The sequence below is a fragment of the Furipterus horrens genome, unplaced genomic scaffold, assembly GCF_987537825.1.
Source record: "Furipterus horrens unplaced genomic scaffold, mFurHor1.1.pri manual_scaffold_17, whole genome shotgun sequence".
Taxonomy (NCBI): Eukaryota; Metazoa; Chordata; class Mammalia; order Chiroptera; family Furipteridae; genus Furipterus; species Furipterus horrens.
The window spans coordinates 75,515,270-75,535,155 of NW_028327187.1; the positions used below are offsets into that span (position 1 = coordinate 75,515,270).

The 19,886-nt window shown below is 42.6% G+C and overlaps 1 protein-coding gene across 1 annotated transcript in view; it reads right to left on the reverse strand.

The window, feature by feature from the left end:
- GAB3 (GRB2 associated binding protein 3) overlaps nt 1–19,886 on the reverse strand; it is a 69,051-nt gene that overhangs the window by 22,606 nt on the left and 26,559 nt on the right. The gene's annotated exons all lie outside the window — the stretch shown is intronic.

A 19,886-nucleotide genomic window follows, 5' to 3' on the forward strand; every position in this document is an offset into this window, starting at 1 on the left:
GCTAAGGGAGTAAATCCCGACAGAAAATCTGGAGCCGGAGTCCCTAAGGCGGTTTGACGTTGTAGTCAACACCGGCAACTCCTGCGGCGCACCTGAAGCCAAGCTGTATTGACTCCGTCTTTCCCTTGGACCCTTCAGCTGCGAAGAGAGGGGGGGGTCTGCTGCATGGGCAACAGCAGACCCTCCATATCACCCTGCCCAGGCTCTGTAGCTTCAGCTCCACTGTAGAGGACACTCCAGCGTCATCGCAAGATGTCGATTCAACACGGGAGGAGACAGATGCTGTGTCACTCTCGAGTCGGACTGCACAGCCATTCTCGGCGATGCAGATAGACTAAGCTACACCATCGTCTCTCGAGACGGACGGCTGCCGCCGCCGCCGCCGCCGCCGCCGACGAGTATAGGATTCACACCCACAGGTTGAAGGACGAGAACTATATGATCAATGCAGTAAAGGTATGTACAATAATACAAAATTATTTATACTTAGGCCTTCAAAATAAACCTTAGTAATGAAGAACAAGAAGGAAGCTTTCTTATCACTGTCTATCTCAATCCCAAAGGCAATATCATACATTAAAATCAGATGCAAATCATGAGTGCTCACCATTGTCAGTATTATCTAACATTGTTACTTAACTTCTCTAGACAATTCTTCCACAGGAAAAGAAAAATCATATACATTGGAGAGGAAAGAGGATTAGCATTATCTGAAATTTATGACTGTCTTTCTATAAAATCACCAAGGATGACTGAAATACAAGTAGACTTCTAAGAGAATTAAATAGCATGTGGCTAGTTATATTTCTTATGTGAGAAAACCACTTTCTAAATGTTTTACCATAACTCAATCTCTAAAACTATCCTATCCTATAACTATTTTGTGTCCATTTTGTGTATGAAACAAATTGAGAAATTAACTAATGTGCTCAAGGTCACACAGGTAAGCTGCTGTAGGAATGGATTTGACCTCAAGTGAGAATGAAAGGATCAGTAAAGAATATGAAGGAAAAAAAGTAGAGGGGGTGTGTAGCCAATTCTTTAGAGGTGTCTAACTTGGGGTCACGAGATTATTTTTTAAACATGGAAGACACATGCACTTTCTCCCCCCACCCCAATCACACTGTTTCTCAACCAGGGATCAAGAAGACCTACAGAACATCTGAAAATAGATGTGTTTTGCTTTATCATAAAGGTAGGGGGGGCAGGCTTGTTGAGAAACATTGTAACAATTGAAAAGAACTTTCTTAGTGCAATAATGATCATAGAAAGAGTCAAGTCTTGAGGTAAGATGGTCAGGCAATGCTTAGTCTATGCGCTCAAAAGAGAAAAGAGAATGATGCTGGAAAGGAACCAGCAGCGAGATCATGGCAGACTGGAGTTATTGAAAAGGATATAACCCCTCAACTCCCTACTCACCCCTGATCTAGTATGTTTGCTGCACACAGTACCAAGATCTGAGAATCCTAACAGATAAATGGATAGCTACCTTTCTGGGTATGAGCCTTGGGGAAAGAGATTTGCAAGTGACCATAGCGTTCTATTCTAAGAAGTTCTCAGTTGTCTATAAACTTCCCTGCTCTCTCCTAGAGGCAGGAAGAGAGAAGTGAGGACTCTCCTCAAGTTCCCTATCTTTTACATGTAGGTGCTGTTTGCTCAGTGCATGCCACCTGGCCAGCCTGCATGGATACCATATGCTTGCTTTGTGCTGGAGAGAATTGAGCACAGACAAAGGTAACAAGCTGATGAGCTGACCGCAGGGCTTTCTTCCATTGTAGAGGCTCAATGTTGCAGTTGGTAAATGCAAATGGAGAGATTTATAGCTCTGTGGTTTGCTCTCCTGTGCAATGGCATGTGTGAGAGCAGGAAGTGCGGGGTTCTGCCAGGAGGCATGGTGACCACTGGGACAGGAAGTCTTTTATATCTCTAACTTCATTTATGCTTGACACATTTATAAGCCCACCAGTTTTGACCAAGAGGCCAGGAGGAAAGGAAAGGCCACCGTTTGGAGTGTTCTTAACTTCCTCCCTACCCAGGGAACATAAGATCTGAGACAGCAGAGAATCTGATAAAGCACTGAAGAGGGGAAGACCAACTGGCACAAAGGACCTGCAATTATACCTCAAAACAGAAAGCCCTTTTGAATCTGTAGCAGGGGCCAGCCACCAGAAGAAGGGCAGTTTCTCCATGTTAGATTGGGACAGAGGGGGAAAACAGTGCCTGGCAGGTGAGCCCTGGCTTGGGTCTGCCTTTACAGACAGCGTAAAGCTCTGAGGAGATGTTTGGTCACTTAGAAGAGTGACAAAGCAATATGATTTAGTTCTTGTTTTTAAGATGGGAGAAGTAGCACTGGCCAGGTGACTCAGTTGGTTGGAGCACTGTCCCACACAACAGAAGGTTGCAGGTTGAAGATTCAGGGCACACACCTTGGTTGTGGGTTCAATCCCTGGTCGGGGTGCATACATGAGGCAACCAATTGATGTTTCTCTCTCTTTCTCTCTCTCTCCGTCTCTCTCCACCTCTCTCCATCCATCTCCCTCTCGCTCTAAAATCAATTTTTAAAAAACAGCCCTGGCTGGTGTGGCTCAGTGGATTGAGTGCCATCTTATGAACCAAAGAGTCACCAGTTCGATTCCCAGTCAGACCCCTGCCTGGGATTTGGGCCAGGTCCCCAGTTGGGGGCATGTGAGAGGCAACCACACACTGACGTTTCTCTCCCTCCCTTCCTCTCTCTAAAAATAAGTAAATAAAATCTTTAAAAAAAACATATCTTCGAGTGAGGATTAAAAAATAAAAAATAGGAGAAATAACATCATTTTGTAAGCTCATTAAGTAATCCAGGAGGGAGCGAAAAATTAATGAGTCAATATATTCTTGCTGCAAAAACAGAGTATTGAACAGAATGGAGACACCAAACATGAGGAAAGGAGTGCAAGTATCACTGTGAGGTTTGGAGCGAGGGGCATGGGAAACTTGGGCTTCTGGCAGTGACCAAGGCAAACAGGAAAGTAAGGACCAGTCTTGGTGTTCCCTGTGACAACGTGGGTCCAAGGAAGGGGTCTTGGGGATGAAAGAATGTCATGTATACCTGCTAAAGAAAGTTTTAATGGGGAGCCTGGGGTACCCTAAACTTTCCAAAGGCCACTTTGGTAGGGATATGTGGAAAGGGGGGTTAGAAATATGAAATTCAACACAGGGTAATGAGTGCTCTAGTAGAGGCATCGACCAGGAGTGGTGGCTATGCAAAGAGTAGAATGACATGGACAAGTCTGGTTTTCACTCATCTGTTCCACAATTATCTGTTAATAGGCTACTAATATAATGGACACTGTGCAGAAACTGAGGAAATGGAGGTGAACAAGCCACAGGCCCTGCCACTCAGTCTTGTGGGTAGCAAAGGAAGTGGGCAGATGGATAAACAGACAATTGCAGTCAGTGAGATAACTGCTATGAGAAGGGAAAGCCAAAATGCTATGGTAATACACAGGAGAGAAATATCTATCAGATCAGTGGGTCTAGGGAAGCTTCCAAAAGGAAATGATGGCTAAGGTAAGACTGAAGAAGGGCTAGGTAAGCGGCTTGTGTAAGTGCAGGTATTTCAGCAGAGATGGAAGGCAAGCATGAGACCGGAAAGAAAAAAGAACAGTTACCCAGTAACTTGAATAGGATGTAGCATCAGTTACATGCTAAATCTGGCAAACTTATCAACATGTTCTTCCTCAGGTTTTTAAATCTCTACCTAACAGTTGTAATTATGCAAAAGCAGAAATGATGCATTCTTGGGGTTCTGTTAAGTAAGTAGACCCAGCAGCTATTACAGTTTTGTCCCATCAGGCTTATAGGTGTCTGGAAGTGGGAGACATGTGACAAAGATCCCTGAAAGCAAATGTTCCAGCACCAAAGTGAAGCTCTTTCCAATGAAACAGTGCCACAAGAAAGTTATCAAATATCAAGGGTCACATCAAAAGGACACAGGAGTTAACCTGAAGAAATTTCCAGTGGACAAAGGTGGAGCAATGTAAGCTTTAATAAATATAATAATTTCAGTAATTTGATATCCACCAAATATTTAAATCCACAAGTTCTCCTGATTTTAAAAAAGAAAAAATAATTTGTCATCCTCAGAGGATGTGGGGGAACCACTTCATTATCTTGCAAACTGGTAAATAAGGGGAAAGAATTGAGCATTACCCTGCCTTTCCGAGATAAGCCATCCCACTGAACACATGAAGAGAAATACCTTTTTATAAATGTATTCTGACTAATAAAGGAAAACAACTGATAGAATTAGACTATCACCATGTCGCTATCCCCAGTGAATCTGTAGGTGTAAGCATTAGGCATCTACAGTGGCGAACTCAGGAAGAGAAACAAGCAGACACTCTGTACCTTCAATAGCCTAGCATGAAGCTGTGGATGAAAAAGAGGCCACATACTAAACCTGATAAACTCAGGGGAGGCTTGTGTGGTGGGCCTTACAAACTAAACTCACAGACAAAAAGTAACCACATAGGGCAGTCTGAAATTAAAACTTTCGTACTAAAAATGGTTCATGATCGGTAGTAATGTCCCAGGGCAGTATTTTTCCTTAATACAGGTCAATCTTTACCTTAATTGAATCTGTCTGTAGTCTTTGCATCTAGGATAGCATACCTGATAACAGGCCTTTGGAAAAACAAAGTAGTTTCCTCCCCCCCACCCCCACCTCAAAGCACAGCGGACACCTAAAGGAAGGCCACAAATCCCCTCATTATTATTGTTATCATGTTAATTACTGACTGTTAACTATCCAGAGAGAGAGAGAGAAGTGGGGGAGGGAGAGACAGAGACATCACTGTGAGAGAGAAACATTGATTGGTTGCCTCCTGTATGTGCCCCAACCAGGATAGCACCTGTAACCTAGTTATGTGCCCTGACCGGGAAATAAACCCATAACTTTTTGATGCACAGGATGATGCTCCAACCAGTTGAGCCACCTGGCCAGGGCTATTCGTTTTACTTTTCATCCAATCCCGGAGGTTTTCCTGCTTTGCTTTCTCCCACCTCCCTAATCTATCACCAATGAATTCGTGCAACCAACCCCCTTATGTCTTCCCCTTTGATTTTGATGTATAAAATAAGTGGTAAAACTGCCATTTTCCAGAGCATTTTCTCCATCTGTTGAGATTTTGCTTCTGGGCAATTGTCATCAGTTTGGCTCAAACAAACTCATAAAAATTCTTACAGGTTTGGATATTTCTTACATTGACAAGGAAAAAGCCAGATTTTGGGAAATTCTGCAGATCAAAGGCCTGAGCTCTTCAGCGATAAATAATAAAAAGAAAGGATAGGAGTGTGGAGAATCTATGAATTAAATGACACTTAAAGGATGTATCAGAATTTTTTCAATGGCAAGACTAAATTATAGTGCCTAGGGGATGCTCAATTGAGTAATAACTTTAAAAATGCAAAGAAGAGATTTCTATACATGTCAGGAATAGTAGTCAGTTATGGGGAGAAGGAGGATGTTGTGATTGAGATGGCAAACATGGAGGGGCTTTGGCAGTGGGTGGCAAATTTATTTTTCAACTGGTTGGTGGTTACAAGGGGGCTCACCTTATAGTAATTTACCGAGCCACACATATTTTTAAAAATGTGGTTTGCTATATTTGTGTTTTCTTTTATGACAAAAAGGATTTTAAAGCAATTCCTCTGGACAGGGCACACTCATGGATTCATTCAGTAAGCAGTTACTGAGTGCCCACTGTGTGCCAGGCACTGTGCATGAAAGGAAGAAGGGTGCTGGTTTTTCACGGAATTGGTAAGCTCACAGAAGACTCTCCCCAGTTCTGACTGTGGAGATGTTTACATTTTACAAGTGCAGGATTGCTGGTTTTCAAGGCTGCACTAGACTCCACCTTCTCCCTCCAGGCTTCCTCTGCTGTGCAGGTCGAGAACAGCTTGGGAAGCCAAGATGGAAAAGGGTGAGGTCAACAGTTCAGGAAAGACTGTGAAGATGAGCATATCCTGGGCCAAAAGGATCTAGAAAGCAGCAGCATCGTACAAACAAGTATCCACAATTATGACTCAGAGAAAGAGAGTTCAGAAAAGGCGGTGGCTGAATCGAAATTCCGGAGACCTGCATTTGAATTCTGATACACCTTTAGACTTTCCTAGTGACCTTGAGCAATTAACTCAACTGCTGTGAACCTCAGTCCTGCCATCTGCAAATGAAGATAATAAACCTTGTCCTGCCTCCCTTCTGGTGTAATTGGAGTGAGCCATGAGAAAATGGATAGCAAAACATTAGCAATTTAAAGTAACTTATAAAACGACAATGGGATTGTTCCGCAACCCCCCCACCGCCGGGGCACTAGGCACCTGCTTGCCCTGGGAAAATTGATTCTCCCCTTCTGGAGCCCACATCCCACTGCCACTGTGTCCTGATGGGCTCTGGGGGCTTTTCCAGTTCTAACCAACAAAAGATCCGTTTCCCATCAGCCTTTCCCTGCCACAGCCACCAAGCTGAGTCATTACCACCCGATCAGTATCATCTCTAACAACAAAAACCTGCAACATCCTGTAACCTTGTTGCAAAGTGTTTTTGCTCATTTCTAAAATATAAACTTCTCCAAGGAAGTGTGCCTAGATCACAGGTCTATTTGTTTTCATGGAATTGTTAGAGGAATACTTGAATTTCATCCTTTTCAGAAAGTAAAAGCTATATGTTGGCCTTCCCTTAAGCCAATCCAATTTGCAGATTTCACATTTTTTCTTGATCTAGAGTGATCCACAGGTTAAACAAAGGTGCAAGTGCCCGCCAAGACTGAGGTGGATGCTGTGCACATTTGGAAAACTGCGGTCACTTTAGTGTCTAGGGAAGAGGGACTGAGACTTGAATCTGAACTTCCCTGTTACAGATTGAATTGTGTGCCCCCCCCTTAAATTCATACACTGAAATCCTAACCCCCAGTACCTCAGAGTGTGACTGTGTTTTGAGACAGGGTCTTTACCAAGTTAAAATGAGATTGTTAGAGTGGACCCTAATCCAGCATGACTGGTGGCCTTTAAAAAAAGAAAACTTTGGACACAGCTACACACAGAAGAAAGCTTGTGCAGAGGCAGAGGGAGAAGATGCCCATCGACAAGCCGGGGAGAGGCCTGGGGCAGACTCTCCCTCCAACCCCCTCAGAAGGAGCCAACCCTGGAATTCCATCCTCCACAACTGGAAGACAATTGTTGTTGTTTAAGCCGCCCAGTTGGTGATACTTGGTTACAGAAGCTTCAGCAAACCAATACATTTTCCGACCTTTATTATGCATCTGAATCACTTGGGAGAACTTCTACTTATAGCCACTTCCGTGTGTCTGGCACTGAACTTGTCCCCTACCCATAAAACCACTTCGAAAATTAGACCAAATTATGGAACCACTGCTTTCAGACTTTGGATGACGGTCCATGCAGGGCTGTAGTCAGTATGAAAAGAGAAACAAAAGAGGGGAGCCCTATGACCATCCTGGCTTTCAGCCTATAGTCACATTTCAAGACTTCAGTGCAGGGAGAGGATCCCAAAAAGAGCATATAAATCTTGCAGAGTTGAGAGGACAGATCAGAATTCTGAATATCTGAGGTGGCTGAAATTTGTAGAACAGAACGCCAGAGAGGAGGGATCTATATAAAGAGCTTCAGAAATCTCCATAGGAATGCCCCACTGTGAGAATGGCTAATAGTAGTAACATCCACTTATGCAGGGTGAAACCCCTGGAGGTGAATCAAAAAACAGCTACCGAAGACTCACAAACTGAATAACTGCTGCAGCTCACACAAAGGTGGAAGATATGTGAATTCTGACCAACTAGCAAGGAGAAACCTGAGACATTCAACAGAGACTTAGGAAAGGCCAAACCTTAAGAGTTCCACAGTAGCTTTGAGTATAGACTAACTATAGACCTACCCTTAAAAAGCTTAAAAAGCCTTGGAATGATTCAGCTGATTTTTTTTTTTTTTATCCTCACCCACTGGTATGTTTACTGAGTTGAGAGAGAGAGAGAGAAGAGAGAAACAGATGTGAGAGACAAACCTCAACTGGCTTCCCTTTGTATGCACTCCGAGCAGGAATCGAACCTGTAACCTAGACATGTGTCCTGAGCGGAATTGAATCCACAACTCTGTGGTGCACGGGATGATATTTCAACCAACTAAGCCACTCAGGCACGGTGTGGCCTTGTCTATCTTGATCACCACTTTACTCACTGGGCCTAGTGGTTCCTGGCACAAAATAGTTGCTCAGTAAATACTTGTTGATTGACTTCCGCACATTATTTCACAGTACCGCATGCCTAGGTTTAAATCACTACTCTTGAGAAACTAGTTTTGTGGGTTCATAATAAACCTAATAACCAGAATTTACTCAACATATTTATGTTCTAGGAGACAGGGATGTGATAGTGAACCAGAGAGATACAGCCTCTAAGTTGGACCTTAGGTAATCAGGCAAGGTTTGGTACCAGACTTCTAACTCAAACACAGCAAATGCTCTATCCAGACACTGCAGCATGTTCAGGATTAAACTGGGGTGCAAGAGTGATCAGTTAAGCATACCTAAGATTAGCTTTTATCAGTTAATAAGATAGGCTATCAAGGCTGAAGTTTATAATGGATAAAACTTAGAAGTTTGAGTACTTTATTTGTGCACTCAATTTTACTTGCACAGTAAAACAATCCTGGCTGGGTTATAGTAAGTTTTTTTTTACACTTCTGGGGCTCCAGAATTCAATTCAGTAAAATTCAAGTGGCCTATCTGGGTTGTATTTATTGTCTAAAGACACTGAAATGAACGGAGAAACATCCTGAAAGTCTCTGAGGCTGTAAAGAGACACCTCTGATTTAAACTGCTTTTCTGGCAAGAGTGATTACTGTCCCTTTGTTTCAGCAGAATTGGCCCGCTGCCCCCTCTGCAGTGGTGAAATCCCAAAGCTATGAAATCATTTCCTTCGCATGTGCACAGGATGGGTCAGCAACCTGCCTTCAGAGTCAGGCTTTCACACTCAGGCTAAGGGAGAAAAACCTACATCTAGCTACACTTGGAGCTCTAGGTTTTGATCCTTCAATACTGCTGTCATTTCAGCAATGGCAGTTTTCGACTTAAGCTGCCAAAAGGAACTGTGTGGGCCTCTTCCTCTCCTGATTTATGGATGTACTCCATGCTGTCCTGGCCAAGTGTGTCCGGAGCTCCAGGATTTGGTGCTCAGATTCTAACTGTCTGATTGCTTACAGGTGTTGGTCTCCTGCACCGCTCTTTCAGTGGCCCTACTGTCAGGCTGCAGAAGATGCCTCAGATTAGAGGACAGCAAGGCCTGGGCTATTGTGAAAAGCTTTCAAGTTCTTGTGAATTGGTTGGTAGAGAACTTCTCACTATTACATATGAAGAGAGGTGAAAAGTTGGAAGTGAAACTAGTTTGGGGGGCACCTGAAGTTACCAGCAGAATAAAGGAACTCGAGGAACTAAGACATATTCAATGAACATCACTGGTCTCCAACTCTCCCTGGGACTTTAGCCTTTGCTGACCTAGCCTGTATACTCTGTGAAGGCAGCAACTTTGCCTGTCTTGTTCTTTGAAGTACCTCCCACATCTTTAAAAGTCTTGGCATACAATACATACTCAATGCATTGTTGTGGACCAAATGACAGGCTGAACTGGTGTGACTATAAAAGGTTAACAAGAGGAATCCTTGTGTCAGAAGGTAGCTATATATTGATTACAGTGGTAGTCACATGAATCTACACATGTGATGGAGTTGCACTGACACACATAACAATACACACGCATGCATACGAGTGCATGTACAATAGGTGAAACCTGCCACATATCTTGGATGGTACCAATGTCATTGGCTGGTTGTAAGACTGAACTGAAATTGTCCAAGATACTTACATGTGGGGGGACTAGGGAAAGAGCCAGCAGTCTCCTCTACATTTATTTACAACCTCCTGGGGACCTAATTAAATTTCTAAATAAGTTTACAAAAAGATAGTCCAAAAGAAGTTAAGAAAGTACAGAAAAGGAAACACAGAAGAGCAATAAAAAGCACAAAATAAGGTGTTTGTTTTGAATCCAAAAGCATCAATAATTACATGAAATGGAAACTGACTAAATCATCTAGCAAAAACGTGTTTATTGAATGGGGTGTGTGCAGGGGACAAAGAGGTAAATATGACCCAGGCCCTGCTCTTATGATACTCATGGTGGCCTTGTGGACCAAGTGCTGTGCCACATGTATGAACTTGTGACTTCCTGGATGTTTGGAGTGACCGAGGACAAAGGTAGAGAGGTGGCAGCAGCCAGATGGTGGAAGACTCGGTGGGGGCAAAATCGATAGTACGGGCTCACCAGTGGCACGTGGGCCGTGAGCGAGGGGGAGGGTCCAGGCTGAATCAGGCATTCTGGTTTGCTACTGGGCACATACCATCATTGTATGTTTTATCAAGTGCTAGGAGTCTCCTGCATAGAACAAGGTACATGGCCTTTCACTGATGGCATTTCTTTCTCTTACAAGTCTATCAAGTTATATTAATAAACTTGTTAAGTGGTCAAGACAGCTAATTTTCCGGAAAAAGCTGGTTCTCAGAGAGATGAAGTACCTTATTCATTGATCCAATTCTCATGGCTCCTTTTTAGTGTTCTAGAAGAATGTTTAAGAAAGTGAATTAGAATTAGTTAAAATTCAAGGGAGAAAAGAGTTACAGTAGGAAGAGGATATATGCCAGTTGGAGTTGGCTGGTGATGCAGTAAGATATCTTAAAACTTTATCAGGCAGGTTTTCAAGCTTGTTGCTCCTGTCACTCCTGTAGTTTACTGGGAGGTATTCAGAAGGAAACAGACTGACAGAGCATATTACCCTCAAAGTCACAAACATGTTAGAAGCACTTCCAGGAAAGATTGTTCTATCACAGGGAACTGCCAAAGCTATTTCCCCGATTTAGCTCTATATTCCAAAGTGCAATATTTCGGTCCCTTCATGTACATATTCTTCTCTGGAGTCTAGAAGACATAGAAGAAAAAAATGAAAAATGAATAAGACTTGCTCTTGTCTGATTTACTGACTTTTCACTTTCTTTTACATCCTCCCTCATCCCTGTTCTTCTATGAGTAGGTTTACCCCACTGTGTTTTTCTTGTTTTTGTGTTGCTATTGACATCTACTTAGTAAATGCTAGTTAGTGTTTAGAAAACTTAACAACTCAACCACTGACTGCCATTTGTAAGGCCCCCAGGAATCTTGGATGTGGTCCCAGAACATGAGATGAAAGAAAGCATTTGGTAGCAACTTGGAGATTTTCAGTAACTTCCCAAGACCTGCTCCTCTAAGCCTAGCTCTCATTCTCTTCCCGGTGGTTTCACCTTGAAAACACTTGGGAAGTTTGGGGTGTGTTTATGTGTTGCAAAATGTGAGTATCATTGAAGAAACAGAATTCTGGTTAATGTTCTATTTTCTGTTGGGCTTTACTCAAGAGGGTCTTTTCTCTCCACCTCTACTTCCTTGCCAAGGGAGACCACAAAGGCTAGGGGACCCAAGGACAGCAGGTCGGGAATTTCCAGAAGCAGGTTATATAGCTCCTTTCTGTCCTGGCTCAGTGCCATCAGCCCTAGGATTGCTGGTGACCCTTCAGCCTGATGGCCTGTAACCTTCTGCTCGCTGCCAGATAGAGTTGGGACTTGTCCCAGGCGTGGAATAACTTCCTGTGATTGTCCTAGAGATGGCCTGGCCCACAGGATCTGCTTCCATGGCTTGTCAACAGAGGCAGAAAAATCTTGTATCTCTGCAGTGTGGTGGGCCTTGGAAGGAGGAATCCTGAGGAGGAATGTTCAGCAGAGATAAGTATGCCACAGTACATGACATGGACTTGACCTTCCTCATGTATTGTCAATCTAAGTGCCACTGAATGTCCTGACTAGTTTCTCATTATTTCTTGTGTGGCAGAATCTTAGAGGTCATTAAAGACCCACTAATCAAATTTGCAGGTGTTATGAACCTGGGAGGGTCACCACCAGTATGTTAGGTATCGGACTCAGGATGCAAAATGGTGGGCTGGAACAATGGGCTCAAACCAACTCAGGAATAAACAGTTATTTTAAACTCCAGTAAGTTATGTGATAGATTAAGAGTCTTAAATGGAATGGAATGGAAACACAAAGGAAATGATTAAGGCTGGAGGAAGGTTCAGAGAAGGTACAATATGGAAGAAGTGACAGTTGAGCTGAGCTTACCAGACCAAAATGGTTGAGGGGAGGCTCTTCTAAGCAGGATGCTTGCAAAGGCATGAACACATGTGAATAAGCTTATCAAAATTACCTTCACACCAAACTGTTGGGTACAAATAGTGGTGGTCGTTACACAGCATCAGCAGTGTATTTAATGCCACTGAATTGTGGCATTAACAATGGTTAAAACGGTCAATATTATATTATGTATATTTAACTACAATAAAAACTATTGCTCTGACACCATGGATGGTCAAGCTGAGTACACAAGTGTGAGAATTCCTGGGACTGTCTCCAAAAAAGTCCATTAACAATGAGAAGATATCAATACTGGAGTGACAAACCTGAAGTGATACAGACCCCTCAAAAGAGACAACAGCAATAATAATACTTAACACATATGTCCCAGGAACTGTTCTAAGTGCTCTGTATGGATTAACTTAAATCATTTAAGCTGTGTACAAACCTCGTGAGGTATACAATGTTTATGCCCTTTAATACATAAGAAAACTGAAAAACAGATTAAACAACTTGCCTAAGCACATGAGCTAATGTGTGGCAGAGGTGGGCTTTGAACTCAGATCAGCTACTTCAGGATCCTAGGTCTTAACCAAATGCTGTAGTGAGCTTAGAAGCTGCTATCCGCTGACAACAAGTTTTGCAGATCAAAGAGCTTAGAACTCCAAAGAGTCAGGCAGGAAGAAAGGAATGAGGCAAATCGATTGGGATTGTGGGAGACTGTGTATTTGGGTTACAAAGTCTAGGATTAAACGTCTAGGAAAGGAGAAAATAGAGCACCATTTTATAAAAATGAGCACACAGTCTAGCAAGCGGTCTTTCTGTTCTTTTTCCTAAAATAGATGAATCTGGAAAGCATTCAGAAAACCTGGTCTCTTATATTATTAGATATAAGGAATATGAGGAAAATCTTTCTCAAATGTCCCAACAGTGCCTGGTGCCTAGGGGGAGCTCAGTAAATCTTGTTGAATGAATGAATAAATTTCTCTCACCCGACACATAATCAAAATAAACCCTGCCTCTATTAAAAATTCACATTTAAATAAGGAAATTATAACAGTATGGAAAAAATAGAGGTGGACGTTTACTTACCACTGGCATCTAGAAAGGCTTCCTAAAAATACGTCACTACAGCCAGAAATTATAAAGAAAAACAGTGCTTTTCCTAAAAAGCAGATGTCTATGCTTGAAACACCTGTGTTACATGTGAGCCTGAGATATAGGAGGATGGGGGATGGGGAAGAGAGGAAAGTGAACGGGAGAAGGAATGAGCCATCTTCAAAGGGGTCCCAGCTTTAGATTATGGCTGCACCTCAGGGTTGATGGGACACCAAGCAATCAGCGATGGCCCCAAGGGGATTTTTTACAAGGTGGCTCATCAGTTTGAAATACCCTTCTGGCTGGAGGAAGTTGCCAAAACCACCTCCCAGGCTCTGGCCAGCACATAACTGTCAATCAATAGAAGCTACTCCACCCAGACCACAGGGCACCAGGGTTTATTTAAGCTCCAGTCTCAACACGGGAGAAGTTAAGATCCAGAGGTTGCCTGCCAGCAAGCTTATCCCCAGATACCTGGAGAGGAAAAGAACATTCTCCCTTTCATCTTGGCTTCGTAACTTGCTTGGTTCAAAGCACATACACCTGCTAGAGGGAAGAACCTTTTATTGTTTACAGTTCAAGGCAAACTTCTTTGGTCTCCTCGCTATTGACCCCAATGGCATTCCTTTACCTCAGGAACATTCAGATGCAACACGAACCAGTCTCACTTTCATTTCAGTGTATGAGCACTAACGTCACTCAGGTGGTCCCCCTCAGAGCACGCTCTCCCTCCCCTGGGCACTACTGCACACCTCTTCACACCTTAAATCTCTATCCTCTTCCCTTCATTTCCCTTTCTGCTCATGACGCCTGAGAGTGTAAATGGAGGATTAGTCCATGCTATAGTCATCTCCTTTCCAAGCTAAGCATTTTTCACTGGAAGCCTTGAGAAATATTTCTTCTAATTTGTCAAAACTGTGCCCTTCCAAGCAAGTGTCTTTCCATGACTTGGTTGGATTTTCCTTCTCTATTCTGGATTTTTTTCCATTCTTTTTGATGTGTGTCACAGAGGGGATTACACAAACATGCACTCAGTACTATGTTACTTTCTTTCTGCCATCTTTCTCAGAAACTCTTTTAAAGCCCTGGCCTTCACATAGGCCAAAGCAAAAGAGTATCTTCTTTAACTTGGTATTTGTTGGATGTCTAATGAGGTTCAGTATCATTTCTTATGTGTCATGTCCCTTTGTTAACTTTATTCTGTAAACTAATGTTCATGTACTTTGCCAATTTTTCAATTGGGATACAGTATTCCCTCACTTATCGCGGGTATTACGTTCTAGACCCCCCGCGATAGGTGAAAATCCGCTAAGTAGGAACCTCACATTTATTTTAGTATTTATATATATTTTAAGGCTTTTAAAACCCTTCCCACACACTGATAAGCCGTTCCCAGTCCCTTGTTAACCTTTTCCACACTTTTATAAACACTAGTTATGTTCTTAAACATATTCTACACTCTCAAACCTACGTAACTTTAACAACATATGTATACAGTACCGCAAAATCCCACAACATAGTGAAAAATTAATTAATTATAGTATTTTTTAAAATCCCGCGATACAGTGAGGCTGTGATAAGTGAACCGCAATATAGAGAGGAACTATTTTACTGATCTTTTTCTAATGGTGAAGGATATGAACTCTTTGCTTGCCACATATTTGTGATTGATGCAAAAATTTTTCATGTTTATTACTTGCCTCACATGTTTATGTTGTTTTTGAAGTACCTTACTGTCAGGGTAGCCCTGCTCCGAGAAACCGCCCAGAGACTGCTGTGGGAACAGATAACTGGTTTATTGAGCGAACAAAGGAAGGGGGAAGGGGGTTAAGGGGAAAGGCAATTCCCCGGACTGACTCAACAGCCGGTAGGAGCAAGGGAAATGGTGGCGGAGTGGGAGTAGCTCCCGGTCCTCCTCGTGGGCCTGTAGGAGCAAGGGAATAGGGGAGAGTGATTCCCGGTCCTCCTCGTGGGCCCCTAGGAATCGCCACCGACACTTCTGCAGGCACCTTTTTTATACACCTTTCGGTAAGGAGGAGTTTGCTTACTGACATATTCAGTAGGTCATTTACATCTCATTGCTTTCCCCCTCCCACACCAGCTTAGTTAACATACCGGACTAAGTCCATAGCATTTCCTCTGGGAAAGTTTCAGTCCATCAACATATCTTTTGGGAAATGCTAAGTCCAGGGCCAGGTTGATTACCAAAGTCCAGGTGTACATGATCTGACATTTACGCCTAAAATAGTGCCTGGCATATAGGAGAGGCTCATTAAATATTTGTTGAAGGACTGAATGAATGAAGAAATGAATGAACGTGTTTTATTTTCACATGGCAAAAATTTCAATCTTTTCTTTCATAGTTTTCCCTCTGCTATCATGTTTAGAAAAGTTTTCATTACCCAAGATCTGATTGAGATTCTACAACATTCTCTTCTAGAAATTACATTTAATTTTCTTACATTTAAATACAATACATCTGGAATTAGTTTCTCATATCTATATTGAGCTTGATCTATAGTATTTTTTGTACTGTAATCTCTTTATCTAATTTTATATCAGGGTTATTGAAATTTGCCTTAAGAGTTTAAAGTATGAGAATTATCTGTTGTTCAAAGTTCAAAAGATCTCACATAAAAACTTTGAGTCAAGCATCTGTCTTGGTAATTATCTGGCAATACATTTCATTCCTTTCATATTTATTTTGTAATATTGATCAGGATAACATTTTAGGGTTTCAGACTGTTCTTGGCAAGGTAATGTTAGAATTCTCATTTGGTGTCAACATTTGGGTAGGGTTAAATTACTACTTACATTTCAGTTTAATTGTTAATTATACCATTTTCTTGGCCAAAGACCCCAAACCACTGTTTTTTTTTTGTTTGTTTTTGTTTTGTTAGCACTGAAAGCCACAACACAACTGACTTGCTTCTTGTGAAATAGAAACTGGAAGTGATTAACTGAAACAACTACTGAAAAGGAGGTCTGGGAGAGGACCACACAGTGGCCCATTTGGGTGACCTAGCTGGCACATCACTGCTGCTGCCTAATAGCAAATAACCATTTATTTCAGTGTAAAGCAAGGCAAAATTCTTATCTGTAAAGAAGGCAAAATAATGCCCTGACTGGTGTGGCTCAGTTGGTTGGAGCATCTGTCCTGTACACTGAAGGTCACTGACAGGTCACCAAAATGTCACAGGTTCTATCCCTGATCAGGGTACATACCCAGCTTGTGGTTTGATCCCCAATTGGGGTACATGTGGGTGTCAACCAATAGATGTTTCTCTCGCTCTCACACATTCTCTCTCTCACACCAATCAATCAATAAAAAAGAATTAAGGCAAAATAAGCTGAGTTACCAGAATAAAAAGTCTCTAATGAAAGACTTTGCTAAGTACTGGGGATACAGATATTAAGAAAGTCAAACAAATAATCACACTGCACCATGATAGACATGAGAGAGGCAAGGCCAGGGCCCAAGAGAGGAGATAGGAAGCTTTTCACCTAAACACTTTGCTGGTCAGTGGGACAGACTTATGAGGCTCTACTTGGTAGGAAGACAGTGCGTTTTTAGGCACTGGGCACCAACCTGCAAGTGAAGGAAGCCAGACTTTGATGTCACTCACTCTAAGCCCTGGGGAGATGACACTGAGAAAGTCCATTGTAGCCCCTGTGTTCATGCGCTCACAGTGCAGGGAGGGAGACAGACAAGTAAACAGAGGGTGCTCCAAAAGGGAAGGAAACTGACTTTGATCCCTGTTTCCACTCTAGCACCCCGCCCTTAGCTACTGAGACAGCAGATGTGGAGCCACCCTAACCAGGGCTTCCGAGCATGCTTTGGGGCCAGGTTACTCAGGGTCTCTGGGTACATTCAGCCTGACGCAAGTCTGGAGTCCTTCCCCTAGCCAAGATTATAAAAAATATTTTTCTATCTTTTCTTTTAATTTTTTTGTTTAATTAGCACATGAATATAATTGTGAGATAATATGTAGGGAGCTACAATTTAACAAATCGTCGGCAGCCGTCCGTCTCGAGAGACGATGGTGTAGCTTCTCAAGAGTCTATCTGCACCGCCGAGAATGGCTGTGCAGTCCGACTCGGGAGTGACATCGTATCTGTCTCCTCCCGTGTTGAATCGACATCTTGCGATGACGCTGAAGCTACAGAGCCTGGGCAGGGTGATATGGAGGGTCTGCTGTTGCCCATGCAGCAGACCCCCCCTCTCTTCGCAGCTGAAGGGTCCAAGGGAAAGACGGAGTCAATACAGCTTGGCTTCAGGTGCGCCGCAGGAGTTGCCGGTGTTGACTACAACGTCAAACCGCCTTAGGGACTCCGGCTCCGGATTTTCTGTCAGGGTTTACTCCCTTAGCCTTTCCCCTGAAGAGGTATGCCGCAAGGCAGCGGAGGTTTTTTGGAGTCAGAGTTTTCCTTCTCTGATGTACCCTGACTGGAAGATCGAACCAGCGACACTTAGCTCGCAGGCCGACGCTCAATCCACTGAGCTAAACCAGCCAGGGCCAGCTCTACATATAAAAACTCATTTAATCCTCATAGCAACTCTGAGGCAGGACATAGGTCAACCTTGACAAAAGCCTGATTAAGAGTAAATGAGAAATACAATACCATCATGTGTAATCCTTAATGAAGTCCTCACTATATTTATCTATCTATCTATATATATGAAACATCAGGGACTGCTAAAATTACAAAAAGACAACCAGTTATGATATCCCTCCTAATAAAAGTAAAAGAATACCACTTGTGAAGGCTACGAGTTCTACTGAGATAGGTAATGGATTCATTATATTAGTCACTCAGAAAATAACAACACATTTGAATGTTGACTCTTATAATTTAGAGGTTTAAGCTGGACTTACAGGGTCTTGGCCAAATGCAGGGCAAGGACAGGATGAGGCATTTGGTCCATTAAGGAATCAGTTCACTGCCTTATTTCTCCACTCTCACTCTAGGTTTTAAATAGTACTTCTGAGAAAGAACTATGGAGAGAATTTTTAAGGGTTTTTTCCTGTGAAGACTTCTAACCAACCCCAACTCCAAATAGCCTCAGCAATCTTGAGAAAGAAGAACAAAGTAGGAGGAATCTAATACCTGATGTCAAACTATATTACAAGGCCACAGTCATCAAAACAATCTGGTACTGGCATAAGAACAGATACTCAGTTCAATGGAACAGAATAGAGAGCCCAGTAATGAACCCAGGTCTCTATTGTCAATTAATATTTGACAAAGGAGGCAGGAGTAATAATAACCTCTTCGACAAATAGTTTTGGGAGATCTGGAGAGGTACATGCAAAAAGAAATGAAACTAGGAAACCAAAGTACACCATACACCAGAATAAACTCAAGATGGATAAGACTTAAATAAATGTAAGCTGTGACACCATGTAAGTCCTAGAGGAAAGCATAGGCAGGAAAATTTCAGATATCCCACACAGCAATATTTTCACCGATATATCTCCTAGGGCAAGGGAAATAAAGGAAAGAATAAACAAATGGGACTACATCAAACTAAAAAGCTTCTGCTCGGCTGAAGAAAACATCAGCAAAATGAAAAGGGAACCAACCATATGGGAAAACATATCTGCCAATGATACCCAGACAAGAGTTTGATCTCCAAATATATAAAAAACTCATATGACTCAACACCAGGAAAAAAGAACAATTCAATTAAAAAATGGGCAAAGGACCTGAACAGACACTTCTCCAAGGAGGAAATCCAGAGGGCCCATAGGCATCTGAAAGGATGCTCAACATCAGTAGCAATCAGAGGTGCAAATTAAAACCACAATGAGATACCACCTCACACCTGTCAGAATGACCATCATTAACAAATCAACAAACAAGTGCTGGTGAGGATGTGGAGAAAAAGGAACCCTACTGCACTGTTGGTGGGAATGCAGACTGGTGCAGCCACTGTGGAAAACAGGATGGAATTTCCTCAAAAAACAAAAGAAACTGCCTTTTGATCCAGCGATTCCACTGCTGGGATTATACCCTAACAATCCTGAAACTGCAATTCAAAAGCACTATTTACAATAGCCACGTGCTGGAAACAGCCTAAGTGCCCATCAGTAGGTGACTGGATCAAAAACCTCTGGGTACATTTCCACAATGGAATTCTATGCAGCAGAAAGAAAGAAGGAACTCCCACCTTTTGCAACAGCATGGATGGAACTGGAGACTATTATGCTAAGTGAAATAAGCCAAGTTGTGAAAGACAAATACCATATGATGTCACCTATAACAGGAACCTAATGAACAAAACAAATAAGCAAAATAGAACCAGAGGCAAGGAAACAAGGAACAGACTGACAGTGACCAGAGGGGAGGGGGAGGGGGATGAGGGAAGAGAGAAGGGGAAGGGTCTAGTCAAGGAACTAGTATAAATGACCCATGGACATGGACAACAGGGTGGGGGGTTGACTGTGGGAATGGGTGGTGGGCAGGGTGATGGAGAGCAAGGGAGCAGTGGGGAGAGGGGCAGAATTGGGACAACTGTAATAGAACA